Raw genomic sequence first — 16,824 nt, forward strand, 5'->3', positions numbered from 1 at the left:
AATTTTGAGATTCAATGTTAAAAGAGCCTTTGTTTATGAGCCTCTTAGAGCATCTCCAACGCACTAGGCATATAATGCTTGTTAGTTAAAATGCTTAGTATGACTCACTTTTTTCAACTCCAATGCACTAGGCATGCGATTAGGCATTTTAGCTCAACTCAAATTCACTAGCTACATGTAGCTAGCCTTTAAGGCTAGGCAAAATGTATTTAATCATTAGGATTATTTCCCTCCATCTTTGTTGCTGATGTGGCATTTTATAAAATTAATAGTATTTGGACGAATAGCTAAAATAAAGAGCATGGTTGGAGCAGAAACATGAAATAGTTAATAGGCAAAATAAAATGTATACTTTATAGTAATATTTAGATATGTAAAATGCCTATTACCGTTGGAGATGCTCTTAAAAGGTATACGATCTCCAAGTCCCCTCCGTTTATATATTTTCGAGGAGATTAGAGACATCATTATCTAATAAATTTAGGAGGAGGATCCTCTCCACTCCAAAATCTAGATTGGGGAGCGTTGTTCCAGACCATGAGATCTACCACGGGCTCTATATCGATGATCTAAATCATTCATTTTATTGGGTATTTCATATATTTCATCCGTACAAAAAATAGCCGATAATTGTAACTAATTCAATTTGTTATATTTGTCATAAATTAAAAAAAAAAAACATACATTTTTTTTAATGACAAAAATTAGTTACAATTATTAGATTAATCTAATTTTTTTTGGTAAAAAAATACATAAAATATTTAACAAAATAAACAGTTTGGATTGTCGAAACGGAATCTTGACCCACGGACCGGAACGCCACCTGTGAAATAAATTGAAAGAGAGTTGAGAGAGTGATATTGACAGAGAATTATCTGTTATTCATTCTGTAATGAGAAACCAATTCGAAGCTCTATAATATAGGAGCTGATTTACAAACATCATTATGATGTGTTGCATTAAAATAAAGAAAAGGAGCTGAAAGAGGAATCGGCCGAAAGCAGCAGCCGAAAGGTAAATATTAAAATATACCTATACATATTATATACATACTAACATATTAATATATTATAGTAATATATACAAACTATACCATGAGAGTAATATATTAATATGTACAAACTATACCATGAGAGTAATATATTAATATGTAATATATTAATATGTATGTTAACAGCCCCCCGCAAACTCAAGGAGGGCAAACATCAACCAACTGGAGTTTGGAGACAAGGTCAATGAAGCGGCCAGGAGAATGGGCTTTGGTGAAGATATCAGCAGGTTGATCAGTAGAGGAGATTGGATGGAGATGAACAGTACCCCGAGTGACGTGTTGACGAATAAAATGACAGTCAATCTCAATGTGCTTGGTGCGATCATGAAAAACATCATTGTGAGCTATTTGAAGAGCACTGTGATTGTCACAAAAGAGGGCAGTAGCGCCAGAGGGAGAAACACCGATGTCAGCAAGAAGCCAACGAAGCTAGAGAAGCTCCTGAGTAGTATCAGCAAGAGCACGATATTCAGCTTCGGTACTGGAGCGAGCAGTAAGAGTTTGTTTCTTGCTGCGCCAAGAAATAAGAGAATCACCAAAGAAAAAGCAGAACCCGGTAGTAGAGCGTCGGTCAGTAGGATCCCCAGCCCAATCAGCATCTGAAAAAGCTCGAAGCTGGAGAGAGGAGCGGGCAGAATAATGAAGTCCATGAAACAAGGTACCTTTGAGATAGCGAAGGATACGGACTAATGCAGCATAGTGAGAGGTACGAGGAGCTGACATAAACTGGCTGACAATATGAACGGCATAGGCAATATCAGGACGAGTAACAGTGAGATAGACAAGGCTGCCAACCAGCTGACGATATAGGGTAGCATCAGAGAGAAGAGTACCATCAAGAGGTGTAAGACGACTTTGAGGCTCCAGGGGAGTGGAGGCAGTCTTGCAATCCGTAAGACCAGCGCGGGTGAGAAGATCAGAGGTATACTTAGCCTGAGAGAGAAAAGACCCCGTGGAATCATGGAAGATTTCAAGACCCAAGAAATAGCTGAGAGGACCAAGATCTTTCATCTCGAAATGATGACTAAGAAACTGTTTAAGGCATAGAATACCATCAAGATCGTCACCGGTGATAATCATATCATCCACATAAAGAAGAAGCAAGGTGGTCTCTTGAGCAGTGTTCCGGATGAAAAGAGCAGTATCATAAGAACTGGAGGTGAAACCACAGTCATGAATAGTAGAGCTGAACTTGGCAAACCAAGCGCGCGGAGCTTGTTTGAGACCATATAAAGCACGTTGAAGTTTGCAGACTTTATGAGGGGGACAAGTAGACCCAGGGGGAGGTTGCATGTAGACCTCCTCAAGAAGAACACCATTAAGGAAAGCATTTTTTACGTCCATTTGATAAAGATCCCAGTGTCGAGTGGTAGCAACCGCAATCAGGCTGCGAACAGAGGTGAGACGAGCAACAGGAGCAAAGGTCTCCTCATAGTCAATACCATATTCTTGGTTGAAGCCTTTGGCAACAAGACGGGCTTTGTAGCGCTCAATAGATCCATCAGAACAAGTTTTGATTTTGTAGACCCATTTGCAGCCAATGGCAGTCTTGCCAGGAGGAAGATCAACAATGTCCCAAGTGTGAGTTTTGTCTAAAGCCTACAATTCATCAGTCATAGCTTGCTGCCAAAGAGGATTAGAGCGAGCCTCACGATAGGAGGTTGGTTCATAAGTAGAAAAAGCAGTAGAACCAACAATAAAGTCACGAAGACGAGTAGAAGGTTGGGTTACCCAGTGTGGTCGAGTAGAGGCAGGAGGAGCCAGAGGGAGAGACTCACCAGAAGGGGAGGATCCCGAGGGAGCAAGAGCAGGACCATCAGAAGGAGCAAGTGCATGGGACAGACCAGTAGGCAAGGCAGGCTCTAGGGAGGCGGGTAGGGGCGGTGGAGTAAGCTCATTGGAGATCTCGAGGGAGGCGGGCAAGGGCGGTGGTGTAGGTCCAGCAGAGGTAGGCAAGGCAGGCTCGAGAGAGGCTGGTGGAGTTAGCTCATCAGAGAACAGATCCGTGAAAGGGTCAGTAAAAAACAGAGAGGATGAGGGAACGGACAAACGGAAGAGAGAGAGAGAGGAAAACATTTTGTGTTCCCAAAAGACTACATGACGAGAGATACGAAGTCGCTGGGAGAGAGGATCCCAACAATGATACCCCTTGTGTTCAATACCATACCCTAAGAAGCAACAAAGGCGAGAACGTGGTTCAAGTTTGGTACGTTCATGAGGTTGGAGAAGAACAAAACAGGCAGATCCAAAAACCCTAAGGTTGGTGTAAGGGGGACGGGTGCCATGCAGACGCTCATAAGGAGTGTGATTATGAATGACAGGCGTAGGGATACAATTTATAGTGTAAGCAGCAGTGAGAGCTGCCTCTCCCCAAAAATGTTCCGGACAAGAGGAAGACAGAAGGAGAGCTCGAGTAGTGTCAAGGATATGTCGATGTTTCCGTTCAGCACGGCCATTTTGTTGAGACGTACCGGGACAAGAACGATGAGGTTGAGTACCATGACTCTGAAGAAAGGAAAGAAAGTCAAAATCTTTATATTCCATGGCATTGTCGGAGCGAAAAAGCTTAATATTTTTAGAAAATTGTGTTTTAACCATTGCAGCAAAATTGTAATAAAGTTGTTTGAGCTCAGAGCGATTTTTCATAAGAAACAACCATGTAAAACGGGAAAAATCATCTATAAAAACAACAAAATAGTGTGCGCCTCCCATAGTAGGAGTAGGAGAGGGTCCCCAAATATCAGAATGAATGAGATCAAATGGTGCAAGAGAAACAGAGGCACTTTTATTGTCACGACCCAAACCCGGCCCTATGGGTTTAGCACCGTAACCGGCCAGTAATCCGAGATTACCGAAGGCCTGCTGAACAGCAATACAGTAAAACAGAGTACAGGGCCTGGCGGAAGCCAAAACAGTAATTAAACAATGTCCAATGAGCTGCGACGGTCTGCATGCCAAAAAGATTTTTCATGCATTCATACATACACAAACAGTACAGTCTATACAGAATTTACAGTCACACAGTACAGGGACCTAATCCCTTGATAACAGTACGGTAAACATTCAGTCTATACAGAACAGTTAGACAGTATGAAGACAGGTGGGGGAAAACAAACAAAACACCCCCAAGCCATAGCATGGCAACTCGGAACCTCGCAGTGAGGCACAAAGGCTGGCTTGACAAAACTGGAGTTACCCTGACGCTCCTAGCTCCGATCTGGTGCCTGTACACCTACATATATATATGAGCAGTGAGCTAAAGCCCAGTGAATAACATAAAGCGTAAAGGGGTTTAGAATGAATGTCCTTACAGTAACGAAAACAGTTCAATTCAATCAGTATTTCAGTTGTTCAGTACAGCAAACAGTCATATGTGGTACATCCATTAGCATAACAGTAACAGTAGGTCTTAAAAGACCGAACAGTAATGATGGCCATCAGTCAGTAAACAGTAGTGGTTCCACGAGGGAACCGACAGAGATCTCTGTAACAGTAACAGTAACAGTGAACAGTAGGTACTAAGGATGCCACAGTACAGTTCAGAAATAAAGGACATACATTCATTCAGTAATACCAGTTCAGTAAACAGTTCAGTTCAGTATTCAAAAGATATCAGTTGAACATATCTTTACACAATTGTTACTCACAGAGTTTGGGCTACAATATGCTAGAGCGTGTCTCCCCAGTCGCCAACCCTACACAGTTAACAGATTGAACACACACTAAGCTACCCAATTGGGAACGGTAATAACTTAATTCCTAATGCCTCGGTGTGTTCTACATCTATATCCTCAACAAGATGCCTTAAACTAGGTCTAAGAATGCCTAGAATGGAATGAGGATGCAAAGATGTACATGTAAAAGCATTTTCAGAAAAATAGGGTCCCGCTCGAGCGCATGTTTCCCCGCTCGAGCGGTCACGCAACAAAGGTACACGCTCGAGCGTAAACTTACCCGCTCGAGCGTATTGTAAAAGTACTGGATGGGTGAAATCTCCGCTCGACGCCCGCTCGAGCTTGAGACAAGACTCCGCTCGAGCGCCCAATCCTCCGCTCGAGCGGACTGTAAAACAGTGCAGAGAGATGCTGGATGCTCGGATTCCACGCTCGAGCGGCATTTCACCCGCTCGAGCGGAAGTGCGAAATCTGGAAAACCCAGATTGCACCTCCAAGCTCAAAACCAAGTTCAAAAGCATCAAAACTCGACCTCTTGGGCTAAATTTCCAGAAAACACATGTGAACTCATAGTTAAACATGGTTCAAAACTCAATTTGAGAAATCAAAGCCCAAGGGTGTTTTATTCAAACCCAATTTCAAACCAATTTCAAGAACAATATGAACATGCAACATGCATGAATTCAAACCATTTTGAAGCTCCAATGTGATGCTCTAAGGAGCCAATTCTTTTCAAAACATGGTGAAAACATGGACCATTACAAAATTATGAACATGCATGTAACCTTTTGCCATGAACCCAACTCAAAATCCAACAATACTAACATGCATGCAAAGATTGAGCTTCAATTCACCATTAATGGACCAATTCATGACTTAGCTCTACAACTAGACATGAACCATGCAAGAACCAGTTCAAACACAAGAATGAGAAGATAAAATCCTTACCTAGAGCTTGTATTCAAGGTTTAGGAGTCCAATTAGGCAAATCTCCTATGATCTCTTCAAGCCTTTCAAGCCAATTCTCTAGAACAATTCCACTCTCTCACTTCCTCTCTCTCTAGTTCGGTGGTGTGCTCAAAATATGGCTGAAGAAATGTTTTGATAAAGCATACACAAGGCTCAAATATGAGTAAACAAAGGCCTCACTAGATGGCAAAAGTGTAATTACGTCAAACTCTTTAATTGGCTTATTTTAATCTAATTTAATCATACCTAATCGGTTTTCAGATAATTATACCATAAAATTACATTAATTATGAGGATCATAAAACATCAATCAATTTCAGGTTCGGCCGCTGATAAGGCCTTCAATTAGCAGTTTAAACACTAAAATACGAACAGATCAAACAAACAATCAACAGATAAAATGCAATTCAAACAGATGTACTATTTCAATCCAGTTCCAGTTTTCAGTCAGTCAGTTCAGTACTTTAATCAATTCAATTATCGATCATAATCAATTCAGTTTAACGGTAATCGATGGTTATCGGTAATCAATCAGTCTTTAATCGGTAAAAGTATGAGGGTTGTTACATTTATTAAATGACAAGGCAGGTTGTTTGGCAAGTTGACAGGACACACAATCTAAAACATCAGAACTTACATGACCTAAATGACCATTGGAAATTAAAGATTTTAAACGACCAACAGAAAGATGGCCTAAACGATAATGCTAAAGCTGAAAAGGAGATAAAAGATGAGCAGTGGTAGCAGTGGTAGGAGCTGTGATCTGAGAGGAATCGGGAACATGAAGATGGATGAGTTCGTAGAGACGTCCATGCTTACGGCCTATCCCAAGAGTTTGCCCCGTCCGAGGGTCCTGCACCAAACAACCAGTACGGGAAAAGGTAACAGTTAGACCATGCTCACATAATTGACTAATGGAGATAAGATTTAAAGTAAGAGCAGGCATAAGATAGACATGGGATAAAGATAAGTGAGAGGTTGAAACAGAACCAACATGACTTACAGACAGGAGAGACCCATCAGCAGTATGGATAGAAGGAACATGAGGAGTAGAAGAGAGAGGAGTAAAAATAGTAGGATCAAAAGTCATGTGATTACAACAAGCGGAGTCAAAGTACCAAGAAGAGTTACCTGCGGTGGCAGATAAAGCAGTAGATGGAGGAGTACTGGAATGCTGCCAAAAATGTTGAAGCATGGCTTCGACAGCAGTTTGAGAGAAGACTGGAGTGGAAGGGTCTATAGGAACAGAGGAAGGTAAATCCTCTGAGGCAGCAGCAGCAGTGCGTTGAGCAGGCATTGGTTTAAACTGAGTCCCAGAACGGTGAGAGTGGCTGCGAGAAAAATTCCCGGTGGAAGGACCATTGCGAGAGGCACGGGCGGGATTGCGGAAGCAGTCTTGCTGGAGATGACCAGGGCCAGTCTTGTTGCAAAATCGACAAAGACGAACTGGACAATGAACCAGAAGATGAGTTGACGGAAGATTGCGGTTGTGACAGTAATTGCAGGTATTGGACTTCTGTGGTGAAGGTGGGGAAGGAGAACTTCGAATCTGAGGAGTGGCAAGAACAGAGTCCACAGGGTGCGGATGGAGAGTACCAAATCTGGTTTCCTCTGACAGGAGTTCAGAAATTGCTTGCTCAAGAGTGGGTAAAGGAGTGCGATGAAGGAGAGATGCTCGGACTGGCTCAAATCGGGGAGTGAGAGCCATGAGAAACTGAACCAAGCGCTGTTGGTCACGGTAAGTAGTAAACAAGGCAGCATCCGTAGTACAATCCCATGGAGGTTCAGAAAGAGCGAGCTGATCCCAAACATAATACATTTAGGAGAGGAAATCATTAATGTTCTGAGTTGTTTCTTGGCGCATACGGTGAAGATGACTCAGAAGCTGATATTGGTGAGCAAGGCCAGTAGTCTGATAGCGTTCTTGTAAAAAATCCCAGATGGCTTTGGCAGGAGAGGAAGCAGAGTCAAGTTGGAACCGACCAAATTGGAGGCTGATAGATGTAATGGAAGTATTGCGAAACCAAGTGATGATCTGATAGTTTTTACTATCCCAATCTTCCAATCGGTCGACATATTTGGTGGCGGAGTCTGTGGCAGCGGAATCCGTGGTCTCTTGAACGGGTTTGCGTACATCCCCAGTGATGATGCGCCAAAGTTTCTTTTCTCTGAGGAAGCCAGACATAGCTTGTGCCCATAGGACATAATTAGTCCCGTCAAGAATAACGGAAATAGGGTGATTAGAGGAGTCCAGGCGATCCATGAGAGAAAAATAGCACAATTGAGGTAGAATCTGAAAAATCTGAGGTTACCAGTGAATTCAGATGGTCAAAATTAGTCAGAAAAGGAGTGAACGGACCAAAAATATGACCAGAAAGGCAGAAAATCAAATAGTCAACGGCTGGTCAAACTGCGCGGCGCAGGTTAGCATAGATTGGCGCGGCGCACGTTAGCAGACGAAGACATACGGCGCACGGAAGCAGAAGGGCTGACGTCGGCTGACGTCAGAAACGCGCGGCTCACGTTAGCAGATGAGGCAGTGGCGCACAATAGCACCGGTCAGTGTAGGAGGCGCGTAGAGCGCGTCTGAAGCGAGGCAGCGCGTGGGCTAATGTTCTGGTGGCGCGTGGAGGCGCGTGAGACCTCAGATGATGATGAATCTGGTGGCGTTGGTTTCGTCGTGAAGAGACGAAGGTGTTGGTGTTGTCAAATCTGTGTATTGGGTAAGGACGAGGTATGCAGTAATCTGCCAAGAGAAGAAAGTGTGATGCAGAGGCTTAGGAGAAACACTTGTGCTCTGATACCATGTGAAATAAATTGAAAGAGAGTTGAGAGAGTGATATTGACAGAGAATTATCTGATATTCATTCTGTAATGAGAAACCAATTCGAAGCTCTATAATATAGGAGCTGATTTACAAACATCATTATGATGTGTTGCATTAAAATAAAGAAAAGGAGCCGAAAGAGGAATCGGCCGAAAGCAGCAGCCGAAAGGTAAATATTAAAATATACCTATACATATTATATACATACTAACATATTAATATATTATAGTAATATATACAAACTATACTATGAGAGTAATATATTAATATGTAATATATTAATATGTATGTTAACACCACCAATTCGCAACTGGAAGGGACCCTCCTCCTAAATGGATGTGTTTGAATTTTCAATGTTAAAAAAAAAATAATAATAATAAAGTACAAATTTCCATCTCTATTTCATTTTTGTAAATATGAAACTTTCAATGAAAACCGGCGAGCGCTCTACCATCTGAGCTACATCCCCTTGGTGAAAAATTTAACATAGTTGTAATTTAATTAATTATTATTGAAATCTAATTACATAACTCCACGCCTCAGCTACTTGTTTTGGATTGGCTGGATGGTGGAGGCTTATTTGTTTTCGTCGTCCCAACACACATTTGTTCTCTTGAATATGGTTATTCAGTAATGATCACACAATCATTTTTGTAAACTTATGATTCAATCAGGGTTTATAAATGTATTAGTCCAAATTGCAATTTGTTTTCCTATTGATTTTGAAATCTTGAATGTATTTTTCTAAACAGACACAAAGAAATAGTCGTAAAATATAAATTTTACTGATATATTAGTTGCTTATCACTCAAACCAAACATAAGAAAATATGAGAAAAAATAAGAAAAATTGCTTAATGACTAGGGTTAGGTCCATTTCACACTACCGAATTAGATTTCTTGGTGATGTGCTAGAGTTTTTGACTTGATTGAAGATCGAATTTTTTTTAGTTATATATTTCTATATATTTAGAGTGAGACGTGTGAAAATGAAATGAGAAATTTTTTACTTTTATGAAAGTGATTTTTTTATAAAGAATTTCAAACAAATAAACGCTGGAGAGGGTGCAAGGGGTATGAACACCCACCTTATTCACTAAGCCAATGGGCTTGCTTTCATAAAAAAGTTATTTTTGACTTCCCCCTAAATAAACGTATGGTAGGGAAAGTTCAAATAAATAAATAAATAAATAAATAAAATTTTAAATTAATGACTTAAAGTCTCGTTTGGGAACAAGTTATTTTAGTAATTTTTAATTTTTTTACGAAAAGATATATAAAAAAATAGAAAAAATGATGTAATAACTTATAGTTACTTTTTGACTAAAACATATAATTGTCAAACGAGACTTTAGTTACAAATAATTTATCTCTTAAGATTATGTTTGAAAGATAAAAATCTTAAATGAGAATGAAAATGGGAATCTCCATTATTAATAATAAAATTTGTGTACCAATCAGTTTGGTTTCAATTTTCTAGATTCAATTTTTTGAAAATTAAGTTTTTTGTTTATTTTTAGTGAATATTTTTAAAATTTTAAGTAATTTTTTATTATTTTTTTATATGCACCTTACTTAGATAAATCTAAAAAGTAAAATATTTATAAAAAAAAATTTTAAATGGCAAATTACACTAACAATCCCTATAGTTTGGGAATCGTGTCACTTTAGTCCTTGACTTTTTAATTGTGGCACATTTGACCCTGCATTTTGAATCTTGTTCCAAATAAGAATAATTGAAAATGTCATTGCTTAATGTCAAGGGCAAAATTGTCAATTTGATAAAATAAAAACTAATTTGACAAAAATAAATATCAAAAAAATATTTTTAAATTTTAAAAAATTATTTCTACACGTCAAAGTTAAAATTATGTAAAATTGATAAAATTTTAGACATTTATTTATTTATTTTTACCAAATTAATTTTTATTATGTGTTTGGATGATGATCATATAATGGGTGGTTGTTAAGATTTTAATGTGTAATCAATATATTTAATATGTAAAATGTTTTTAGTTTTGGATTTTTTTAATTTAATGGATTGGTTTAATAACAATATCAAAGTTCTCATCATATTTGACTTTTGAAAAATATATACTAATTTAATGAAAATAAAAATAATCACCTATTACATGATCATCATCCAAACACATAATAAAAATTAATTTGGTAAAAAAAAAGTCTAAAAGATTTATCAATTTTACATTATTTTATCTTTAGTGGGTAGAAATAATATTTAAAAAAAAATTTAAAAAATTGACATTTATTTGGGAGCTTCTATTTACACACACCCATTCCCCTCTTTTCACATCTTTTTTAATAAATAATTGGTTCGGAAGTAGATTTCCGAAAATAAGCAATTGGTTCGGAAGTAGCTTTCTGAAAATAAACAATTGGTTCGGAAGTAGACTTCCGAATTTTTATTATTTTTTCGACAATCAACTTCCGAATGGATTTATTTGATGTCTATAATAGTAATTTCACCTGAAAAAAAAATTTATAATAAAAATAATTTTTATGAAGTGTGTGCAAAGAGGGGAAGGTGGATGTGTAAATAGAAGCTCCCCATTTATTTTTGTCAAATTAGTTTATATTTTATTAAATTGACAATTTTGCCCTTGAAATTAAGCAATAATATCTTCAATTGTCCTTATTTAGAATAAGATTCGAAATTCAGGATCAAATATGTCACAATTGAAAAGTCAATGACTAAAATGACACAAGTTCCAAACTATAGAGACCGTAAGTGTAATTGGCCCTTTAAAAAATCAATAAATACACAAGAATATGAAAAATGTACTGAATTCTCATATATATATATATATATATATTTATTTTTAGTATTTAGTAAATTTTTTCAAAAAAAAGTTTCATAAATATTATATTTTAAAGTGTATTTATGTTAAGTGTATTTAAAAATTAAAAAAATTTACTCAAAATATTAAAAAAATAAGTAAAAATAAAAAAATTAATTTTTTAAAAAGTGAATCCTGAAAATCTAAACAAACAAGTTGAATGCATCAAATGTTTGTTTTTATTAAGAATCTCCAATGGGAATTTAATAAAATTAGGAATGTTATGGGGTTAATTATTTTTTTACTTTTAAATGGTTAATATTTTCCTAAAAATATGAGATTCTCATGGGAGAGGGAAATAATTTATTTATTTGAAAAACAATAATACTACAAACCCAAATAAACTACCGAGGAGATGACTGAATGTCTACATGCCATGTCTACATAAATTATGCGGGGCGCTTACCACTCCAACACCAAAATCCTCACGTGATATGAGTCGATGCTGCTGCTTGTTTTCCTTAATGAAAGTCCAAGTTAAAAAAAAAAATTAAAAAAAAAATCATAATATCAAAAAATAATATTAATGTTATAATTATTATATATAGAGAAATTTATTAAAAAAAAAATTAACTACGTATATTTTAATTAGTTTATAACATATATTTATATTTTAATAGGTCATATTATTAGGATATTTAGCTGTTGTTTGGTATGTGGGTTGGTTTTTTTGACTTTTTGACATTTTAGCTATTTTAGCTCCGGCTAAAAAATTCTTGGGGAAATTAGTCTAAAGTCCCTCTCGTATTTTTAGTAATGGAAGAGATTCATAATATTATTTTTTGATGTCTAAGGTCCCTCCCATCTATCATAGAGAAATTTGATATATATCTCACGCTCTCTGTGTGTCTCTCCCGCTGCTCTCTTCCACTCCTCCAAATCTCCAAACTCAACCTTCTTTTTTGATATCACTTTCTCCTCCAATTCAGCCTCATTGACGTGTCATACGCCCAGCAAGCTCGGTTTTATCAATGGAAGCTTCGGAAGGTTCTTAAGCTTATCAAGCCCTCTCGAATTATCGATCGGTTGAAAAACCCAAGGTTTAGGCCGTTCATTGTTGTTTCTCTTCTTGTTGAGCTCTGGTTTTGCTTCGCCTTTGGAGTTGGGTTGCTTTAAAGGCTTGTTTGGCTACGATTTTTTGCTGGGTTTGAGATGGCCGGTTTTGCAAAAATCGGAATCGTCAAAGCCGCTGGAGGAACTTGGGAGAGAAGAAGAGAGGCCGATTGAAGAGGTAAAGGAAACGACGTCGGATTTCAAGAGCTCTAGGTCTTGACTGCATTTTGGTTTCTTGGAATCTGAAATTGCCATTGTTGCCAGAGCAGAGCTGTGATGTGAGGTTTTGGGAGTGACGAGTCTATGGAGACTCTCTCTGGAAACTATGGTTTGATTGAATCACTTCGCGGCAGATATTGTTAAGATAAATGGGTCAAATTTCTCTGGTAAAGGATTTAAATTTTCTCTTCACATAGAAATGATTCTATAGAAGCAAACAATTTTGTTCAAAGAAATTTTAATTTTCTCTGGAGAGAAGAGAATTTTCTCTGGTGAGCACTTAACTTTGGTTGTGTACTATTAGTATATATATTACACTTCTCATTCTTCCTCTTCTATTCAACTCATAAAGGATTTGATTGGTAAAGGATTTAGAATTTTCTCTGGTTTCAATTTTATCTGGTACAAGATTTTGAATTTTCTCTGGTAAATAATTTGAATTTTCTCTAGTTTCACGGAGAAAGGATTTTCTTTGGGGTCAAGTAAATTTTTCTGGGGTGGACTAAATTTCTCTGGTTTGTATCTGTGATTATTGTGTAAATAGAAGAGGGAATTTCTCTGAAGAGAGAAAAGGCCAGAGAATTTCCAAAATTTCTCTGGAGAGTGAGAAGGTCAGGGGAAGGTCAGAGAAATTTTCAAAATTTCTCTAAAAAATCCAGAGAAAATCTCTAAAAAATCCCAGAATTTCTCTATTGAGATTTTCTCCATAACAAAATAAGTAGAGTTGAATATGATGTTCTATTGATTTGATAAACTGCCCTGCGAAATTCTTTTAGTCTAGAGAAATTACCTTTCAACCCAGAGAAATTCACAAAAAGTCAGAGAAAATTCCCTTCCAGTCTAGAGAAATTCACAAAAACTCAAAGAAATTTGAATTTTCTCTGTGATGTGTTCAGAGAAATTCTCTGGATCAAATTTTCTCTGAATTGATGTTGAGGGACCTTAGACATTTTGAAAATATTGAGTGTCATTTATGTTATAAAATCTTAATACCATGGACCTTAAAAAAAATCCCAAAAATTCTTTGGGTTGGTTTTTTTAGCTTTTCTGACTTCTGTGAGAGAAAAAAATTAAATGATTATGATTTAGATGTGATATTTTATCTTATTGACTTTTTAGCCTATTTTCTCTTTTTGTGACTAAATTAGCCCCAACCTATGATGCCAAACGAAGCCTTAATTCACTAAATCCTAATTCTCATAGTTAAGGTATTTTATAGATAATTTTATCCTTACAATTTTTTTTTTTAAATGCTAGTAATTTGATAATGTGAATATTCATATGTTACAGTTGAAATATTGATATCACGAAACATTCACACTTTTCGTGAGGATTTATTCTGACCTTATTTTAATGATTCAAACCTTTTATATTATAGCATTTGTCGAATATATCATATATCTAAAAAAATTAGGTTAATCAAATATGCATAGTCCCATGATTGAATTCTAATTATTTTTTAACAACGTTATTAAAATTATGATAGTCCTTTGTGTTTTTACAAAAGAATATGGTCTTCTTAGTTGCCCAGACCCATGTAAGCCTTATTCAAATTAAATTCGAGTTGTCCGAATTGTCTGAATTGCACATAAATTTCAATTTTTTTTAGTGCAATTAAGTTAATTAATTTGTTAAAATTAGACTATTTACATATTTTTTTATATATAAAATCATTAATAATATCAAAACAAATAATTTATATAATGTAAGAGAGATACTATTATGATGGTATTTACAATTTATGAGTGAGAAAAAATAAATAAGTAAAATTTTGTATTGTGTTATTTCTGTATATAATATATTTAATATGATTTAACGATCTAAATATAATCTAATGCCTACAATAATTTATATGTATAATCTACATTTTTATATAATTTTATATATATATATAATTCGGGTTTTGGGTTATTCGGGTTGTTTGATATCTTTGTCCAAACCCGCCCAAATTTAATTCAACTTTTGAATTTTTATCCAAACTCGTACCGAATTTAAAAATATTTTTTCCAAGCCTTAAAAAATGTCGGACTAGGCTTGGGTTGCTTGAATTGAGTCCACCCAAATTGCACCGCCAAGTTTAGTTCAATAGTTATAGGTAAAAATATTCATCACTATACCTAAATTATTTAGTTTAATAAAAATTAATTTTACATACACAAGTATTCTGAAATTTTTATAAATATGCTTTTGTCATTGTCTTATTTATTGGAAATTTTTTCTATTTTTAACACCTTTAATTTGAGCATTATAACGTATTTATCATCTCATAAATTACTATTATAATAATAACATATATGAGATATGAGATTTTTTTAATTGATATAATAATAATAATAATAATAATAATAATAATAATAATAATAATAATAATAATAATAATTACATATAAGATTATAATCATTTTATAAAGTTTGCAATAAAATAATAAAAAAATTAGTCTAAGGTCTCTCTCCTATTTTTAGTAATGGAAGAAATCCACAATATTATTTTATGATATCTAAAGTCGCTCAACTTCCACACCTATATATCACAGAAAAATTTGACTATTTAAAATCAAACCTCATTTTTTTTTTCTCACTCTCTCACTCTAAACTCTCTTGGCGTGCCTAGTTCATCAGACCGCCCACCTTCGAGATTACAAACTCCAACTAAAGAAACAGATTGAGATGGATTTATGAGGAGATAAAATAGAGTTTGATCAGAATTCAAACTTCAAATTTGATTGCAAAGCCCAAGACGAGAACTAAGCTGATACTTTCCATATTAGTCTCACTCTCTTAAATGTGAATTTGATCGAACTAGATCGAGCTTCGGAGAACAACAAATTGTTCCGAAGCATAGAGAATGAACCCTAATGGCGAATCAGATGATGAATTCGAAGCTTTGTGCTTGTGCTTTCTCCACTATCGAAATTCCAAATGGACGAGAGAAAGATAGACAACATTCTTATATCTTTATTTTGGACCATCATCATCATCGTTTCTCTCTCTCTCTCTCTCTCTCTCTCTATATATATATATATATCATCCTCAATCTCTATCTTCCTCTATCAACTGGTTCGAGATCTTGTATAGTTCTTTCGATTTTTTAAGATTATTGAATCAAGGTTCATTTTTCTTCAAATTTCCGAAGGTACTGTTGACAGATCTTGTAACACTCCAACCAATGTATGAACCATGAAACACATTTTGCCTGAGGTTTATGATTTTTAACCAGAAAAGATTGCGAGGGGGAATTTCTCTAGGTTAGAGAGGGGAAATTTATCTAGTTTAAGTGAATTTCTCTGGGTTAGAAGGGGATTTTCTCTAGGTTTGAGTGAATTTCTCTAGGTTAGAGTGAGATTTTCTTTGAGTTTGAGTGAATTTCTCTAGGTTGGAAGGGAATTTGAAAGATGATCTATCAATGGCAGTCGATCGGAATACCCGTGAGGGTGTTTATCACCCAAGAATGTTGAATATCCGAAAGATAGAAAAATAGTTAACTTTGTAGTTCTTTTCTATATCTTATTCACAACCTTTTGTCACTATTTATATATCAATAGGAGACTCTTGGCAATAGGTATAATCTAATAACAGTTGCCATGTTTCACCGAGTTGTGTCTGTTAAGGTTTGATTTCAAATTATTAACCAACTAACGGATAGTTCAATATTCTTGCGGGAAGGTTTATAACACTGCAAGAGAGAGAAGATTCAGTGAAGTGAGTCACACCAATTTATGGTGTGGTCACTCTTTATTCCATCATCTCCCACTTGAACACACCATAATAAGACGATAAACCTGAGTTGAGCATTTTTAACCTTGGTACCAAAATTTTGCCTCATGCCAACTTTCATCTATGAAATTACCTCATAGATCGACGTCTGATTGTGACTTGGCCATACGTGCGCACGTTTTTTGTCACCAATCTGACCGCACCCGTACGAATGTGTTCTCCCACTGATAACACATTCCAGATGACTTCAATTCAGTATATAACAAGTGAACGGCATCAATTTTCAGTAATGAGTTCATATTCCATACGCAATCACCATTGACGACTTCAGCTGTACACATTTTTCATGTGTCGACCTGCACTGAAATTATTGTTAAGTACTTCCTTTAAGACCCATTCCTGAAGGTTTTCCTTAACACACCTTATCAATGACTTTTTGTTGATCAAGCAGACAATATCATCTA

This window comes from Camellia sinensis, chromosome 1 (genome assembly GCF_055761805.1).
Source record: "Camellia sinensis isolate YWXY chromosome 1, ASM5576180v1, whole genome shotgun sequence".
NCBI classification, from domain to species: Eukaryota; Viridiplantae; Streptophyta; class Magnoliopsida; order Ericales; family Theaceae; genus Camellia; species Camellia sinensis.